Source organism: Myotis davidii, unplaced genomic scaffold (genome assembly GCF_000327345.1).
Source record: "Myotis davidii unplaced genomic scaffold, ASM32734v1 scaffold3960, whole genome shotgun sequence".
In the NCBI taxonomy this organism is placed as follows: Eukaryota; Metazoa; Chordata; class Mammalia; order Chiroptera; family Vespertilionidae; genus Myotis; species Myotis davidii.
Genome location: NW_006292448.1, coordinates 3,915 through 10,417, shown reverse-complemented (window position 1 = coordinate 10,417; position 6,503 = coordinate 3,915). Strand labels below are relative to the sequence as shown.

Below are 6,503 nucleotides of genomic sequence, written 5' to 3'. Positions count from 1 at the left end.
TCCATTTCACGTGTTATTTTATTCCCATTTAATGTAATCTTCATTTCAGTTATTGTACTCTTTATTTCTGACTGGTTCTTTTTAATGGTTTCTATTTCTTTTTTAAGTTCTCACCAAGTTCATCTATTCTCTCCCTAAATTAATTGAGCATCCTTATAATCAATGTTTTGAACACTGTATCTGATATTATGCTTTCTCCATTTTGTTTAGTACTTTTTCTGGAGTTCTGTTATTTCATTTGTGACATGTTCATTGTCTCCTCTTTTTGGCTGCCTCCATGTGTTATTTTCTATTTATTAAATGGTGGATCTGTTATGCCTGCCAGTCTTGGCAGGGTGTCCTTACATAGTAGGTGTCCTGTGGGGTCCAGTGGTACAGTCTCCCTGGTCACCTGAGCTAGATACCCCAAGGGTGTCCCTTATGCAGGTCGTGTGAGGCCTTTGGTTGTAGTTCAGCCTTGATTGTTGTTAGCACATCGGTGGGTGGGATTGATCCTCAGGCTAACTTACTGAGAGGACTGCTGTGACTGCAGTGGATAAGCTGTTGTCCAGGGCCTGACTTCATGGAGTGGAGTTTTCTTTATTGGGGCTCTGGTGCCTGCCAAATACACCCTTTGGGTGTGTCATTTGTTGAGCTAATTGAGTGGTAGCCTTGTGTGGTTTGAAGCTGGCCTCTAGGTGTATTGATTCTGTGGCCTCTTAGAAGGGTCTCCAATGGAGATAAATGCCAGCCACTGCCTTTGCTTGGATCATGACCACCTGGCAGGAGCTATAAAGTGATTTGCAGTTGACAGCTGCCTTTCCTTGGTGTGGAGGTGCCTGGGAGAAGCTATGCCATGAACTGTGGCTGACTGCCTCTAGTGCCAGGCTTCGGCATGCTCAGCAAGAGGAACAGGGCATGTGAAATCCAACTGCTACTTCTTTCATGTTTGTGGACTTTGATAGATTTTAACCAAAGTCTGCGGTGTGGGCTGAGGACAGTGATTTGTGAGGAACAGCTAGTGACAGATGTTCAGTCTGGTGTGCAAGTTGTGTGCAGCAACATCTCAGGGAGACTCCAGGGTTGGGTGAGCAATGCTTGCCAGATTGATGGATCTCAGACTTGGGGCCCACCTGCACCTGATGACTGGGTGGAGAGAGGGTCTATAATTATATTAATCCCTCCTACAACTTTGTGAGGTTTTCAGTGGAATGTGGCATTATCCATATTTTGTATGTGAAGAAATACCAAGACAGAATGAGAAGGAACTAGTTACCCAAGGTTAACTGTTTGGTAAGTGGTAGGATTAGACCTGGAACCCAGATCTCTAAAGTTCTTGTCCAGGAAGAGCCAGAGAAGAAATGACTGCTTCACAACTCAGCTAGGGTGTTTTATCCTTTCATGGAATATACCAGGGGCCCAGTACATGAATTTGTGCACCTTGAAAGGAACTGTGGGCCTCAAAGATGTGGTGGGCACAGGGGCGGGTCTCAGCCCATCCTCCGTGCCCCCGCCTGTCCCCTCTCGCCCTGGGCCCCCATCCCCTGTCTGCCGACGGCCCTGCCCCTGCCACTACTACTCCCATGCGCTGATGATGCTGGCCCTGCTTGCACCTGCTGACAGTGCAGAGAAATTGGGGCCAGCATCGGGTGTGAGTGGGGCCAGTGCCACCAGTGGGTGTGAGCAGCAGCTGCTGCCCTGATTGCCCCTCAGGAGCAGAGGGAGGTAGAGAAGCCCTCAGGAGCAATCGGGGCCGGCAGCCACCGCTTACACTTGCTGATGGTGCGGAGCGATTGGGGCCTGCACCGGCAGTGGATGCAAGCAGGGCCATCACCAGCAGCAGGTGGGAGAGGTGGCTGCCAGCCCCAATCGCCCCTCAGGAGCAGGAGGAGGTGGAGAAGCCCTGACTGGCTATCAGGGCCAGCAGCTGCCACTTGCACCTGCTGATGGTGCTGAGTGATCAGAGCCGGCGCCAGCAGTGGGTGTGAGTGGTGGCTCCAGCACCAGCAGCAGGTACAAGTGGCAGCTCCAGCACTGGCAGTGGGTTCAAGCAAGGCCAGCATCAGCAACAGGTGCAAGTGCTGGGAGGGACTGTGTTGTGCAGGAGCAAAGAATTTTCAGTAACCACCAGAGGCTGGCCCTGATGACAGTGACCTGCACCGCACCTTGGTCTGGTGCCCCGCTCACCTGCTCCACCATCCTACTGTGGCCGATGCCCGCCATGTTCCACATGCTCCCCCTGGTGGTCAGTGCACATCATAGCCATTGGTTGTTTGGTTGTTCCGCCATTCAGTCTATTTGCACATTAGGGTTTTATATAGGTAGATGGGATCTTCCAGAAATAACGCTTCTGCCTTTGTGTCTTGTAGGTGAGAAAATCAATGCTATAGCACAGATATTGTAGGATTGGTAGGGCCCTGTGATACTTATTATATGTTAGGTGATGTTTATTCCTGCCCCCAAAAGAGAAATAAAAAACCCGATGATAATCCCTCGGTTCTTTTTTTTGTAAATACTCAAGCTGGGAAGTGAGTGGCAAAAGAGGAGAGAAGTGTAGAGAAGGTGCAATGACACGGAATTTGCATGAGCGTGAGTGGTGATGGTGGTTAGCCCATAACAAGGAGGAACAAAAGGACAATTAATAGCAGTATTTTCTCTGGTCAGGTAGAAAATCCTCTGTTTTTCAGGATCTGTATTTCTATAAAGCTGCTTTTCTTGTTAAATGTTACTTAACAATACTCCAGTGCCAGCTATTAATCTCTAAACTTTATGTTCTAGGAGCCTTGTTGACACTGTTTATGCCTTGAAGGATGAGGTGAAAGAACTGAAACAGGTAATGAAATATGTCTTTTTTTCTCAAATCATAACTCCCTCTTCCTTGTCACACACCAGTAGATGCTCTTGGGAATGGTCCAGGAACAAAATGGTGATGTGGGGATTTTTATTTTCCTTGTGTCATCAAGGTGGGTTTTGTTGATTTTACCATGTGGCTTTGGGTAGAAACTTCTGAGGCTTGATTCTATACCTATTTAGTGATTTACAATAGGGTCCAAAACTTACTTAAAACTTTCATGTTTCCTGATATTTGTTAACAGAATTTAAGAAAAGATAAGTAATTTGTGAGCATGTAATCAGAATTATAAATCATAATTTGTGAGCTCCAGTGCATATGTGATCCAGTGCTCCATGATGTTCACACTTCCTTATGTTTGAGGATTGACTGTACCTAGTGACAGGGTAAAGGATGGATTGAAAGGAAGAGAGACAAGACTCTGAAAGACCAGTTAGGACTTATTACAAAACTCAGGATGAGACATGATGAAGTTCTGACCTGAGGTAGTGCTACTGAGGCTACAGCGGAGGAAAATGAATGTAAAGGAAGGCACATGGCAAAGTTAGAGCCTGTGGAAAATGATGGTGTGATTTTGGGATTAAGAAAGAGCCAGGGATTGAAGATGAAGCTTATTACCTTGGTATCTAGTTTAATATGGTGATGCCCTTCATGGAGATCAGCAACCACAAGGGAAGAGAAGTTTGGGGTGATGGAGATAGAGTTCACTTTAGGACATAATGAGTTTGAGGGACTAGAAACATATCTAGGGGGGAAATACCAAGTTGGCATTGGGGACTGGGGACCTAGTGCTCATGAGATAAGATGAAATAAGTATCAGAGAGATTTTGGAGGCCTCTTAATAGATACTTGAGTTGAAAGAGAATAGACACTAAGAAAAGAGTATTGAATTAGCAGAGGGCCAGGGACAGAGCCTTAGGGAATGGTTGTATTTCAAGAAAGAAGAATACAAAAGGTTTGTCAGGGAGAGGTAGGAGAATCAAGAAGTTGCCTTGTGTTAGGAGCTGAGAGAAAGGATTTTGAGGAAGAAAAGTGTAGTAGTCCGTAGTGAAGACCACCAAGAGGATGAGCAGCAGGAGCCCTGAGAAGGGGTCCCTTTGTTTGGTAATCAAGTCTTTTCCCATAATAGGAGAATAAAAGAATGAAGCAATGCCTGGAAGAAGAATTGAAATCAAGAAGGGACCTAGAAAAGCTCGTTCGGAGGCTGTTGAAGCAAACTGATGAGTGTATTCGGGCTGACTCCAGTAACAAGACCTCTATTCTTCCATAACCATCACCGTGTACCTGGGCAGAGTGTGCCTTCAGTGCATCTTAAAATGTCCATCTGAATGATTTGGCTCAGTTTGCTCACTTCCTTGGTTTTTATTTTGTATTTGAGTCAGCCCCCTTCCCTCTGTTTGTTTGTTTTTGTTTGGTTATTGATTGGTTGGTTACATTTTTCCTGACAGGGATAAAAGCAAGAGGTGGTGGTAGAAGTCTCCTCAGTGTTTTTTCTATTCAATAACAAAAGGAAAGCTAATGTAGACAAATGACTTAATTGATCTTCTGTTGGCCTTGAATTCATAGTGCCTCTTTAACAACCATTAATTACCCTTTTGGGGCTGGCTACAATCACAAAGCTACTAGGCATGGATTATTAAAGGTGAGTTTGACTTTCCCCCAATGCTTTCCTGTATGTGGAAGCCCCTCAGTACCAAATTTACTGACAGCGAAGCTTTTTGAGTTATGACTAGAGTAGTGAAAGACAAACACATTAGCCCAATGATCCAGCTGCCTTTCCCTGGACCATCATTTGATACCCCTCAATGCACTTTTTTTTTATTACTATCCAATGTTGTCTGTAAGACCAAGAAGACAGTAGCACCCTTCCTTTTGTGTTGGTTAACATTTTAGTTCTGTGGGTCAAAAGCTTTATGGGTCATTCATGCCAACACCAAATCCATTAGCAAACTGCACTGGACAGTCCTCCCTTCAGCAATGGAGTTGACCACCTCTTCTCCAATACATAATAGAATTTTTCCCTAGCCTTCTGCCTCATTGTGAGTTTTATATTTCCTCAGTGCTTTTTAGCCAACCATACCAAGTGGTGTGTAAAGTAGTATGCTTGAACTTTGCTTACTTAAAAAAAATATTGACTGTGAGCAGGTATTATATCTACATTGCATATTCAAATTGCAACTTCTCATCTTTAAAACAATTTGCCATTGAGGAGATATTGTATCCCAGCAGACAGCTTTAATTCACATATTGCTCTCCCATATATGTTATGAGAAACTTAATATTCATCAGCCTCTAAGTATTATTTGTAGAAATGTGCTATTGGTCCAGTTTGTATATCCAGGGGGGGAAATGTACTCCTCTAGTAGCTGTGTGTTGGTTACTAATGAAGCAGATTATTTGGAACTTGTTTACTCAAGTTTCTCCTGGAATCAAACAATTGCCTTAGTAAGCATCTCAGAAATTAGAGCTGTGGCATACCAGATTTAGAAGATGGTCACAGAAGAGTAGCATACATCCAAATTACTCCCAATTGAAAAATCACTTCTCCCAAGGAAGTGAAATTTGGCCAGGTGGGGAAGATCATTGGAAAAAGAGGCAAGGGGCCAGTGGACTGATCAAAGCTGTCTTCTAGATACATTTGAAAGGTGCCTATAAATATGGATCTTGCAAATATTGTTTAGAAACCAAACTTGAAGCTTGAACCTCTCAGCTTCCTAAGCCCCTTTTCTTTCTAGTACTGGAGGTATCAAGTTCTGATAGCTGCACGGTATGGGGCTGTTCACTGCTTGCTGCATGGCAGAAATGAACCATTCACAGGAAATAGACTATTCCTGTTGTCCAACATCAGCCAACCACACACAGCTGTCTTTGGAAGCTGAAGAGTGAAGAAGATGTCAAAGAATTGGCTCTTGTTCTGTTTTTAAGTACAACGGTTTAGGTACGCCACCCTTCACCTAAAAATTAAAAACAACACAGATCTTAGCATTTGCTCTGTCTGTGGTTAGTCAATGGCTTGCAATAAATGTGCAAACTATATCCATAGGAAACATTTTTGTGATTGCAAAATATTTTAGTTGATAAGGTATAGCTTAAAATATTGAAAGGTCTTTATTTTAAAGTGACATGTATAAATGCATGTTTTGGGGACTTGGTCCTTCTGATGAGAGGCCCTCAGTTGTCTGGATAATGAAGCTTGTGCAGAGTGGTGTCCACACTCACACACTAAACAATAATATAAAGGAAATGAAGCCATGTTAACCTGAGAGCAGTATCTCCATAGTTGTATTGTTTACAATACTCTATAAATGGGTTTCTGTTACCCTGTAATTAAATTGTTGCCCTTGGAGGCCTTTCAGTTCCTCTTCTGTCATGTTCCTTCTTACACAGGCTCAAATTTTCTAACTTGTTTTTATTTTGAACTTTAAAAATTGACATTTTCAAATAAATGAGAATAACAATGCTTTATAAAATAAGTACTGTGTTTTATCACTTTTATTTATTATTTATTTATTCATTTCTTTATTTAGCTAGCTGGTGTGCAGAAAGATTTCTCATGGTATGTCAACTTCCTTTCCTATTTCATCATCATCAGGCCCCCTAGCCAGTTTTGACCTTTTTCACTCAGGGAAGATGATATTTGCTCCCCACTTTATACAAATAATACAAGCCTTGA

At 43.1% G+C, this 6,503-nt stretch overlaps 1 long non-coding RNA gene across 1 annotated transcript; it reads left to right on the top strand.

Annotated features, from left to right (window-relative positions):
• The first annotated feature begins 2,757 nt into the window (after positions 1-2,757).
• Positions 2,758-6,303, top strand: LOC107183438. Its single transcript, XR_001514225.1, has 2 exons — positions 2,758-2,812; positions 3,960-6,303. It is a non-coding gene; the product is annotated as an uncharacterized LOC107183438 (long non-coding RNA).
• The last annotated feature ends 200 nt before the right edge of the window (positions 6,304-6,503 follow it).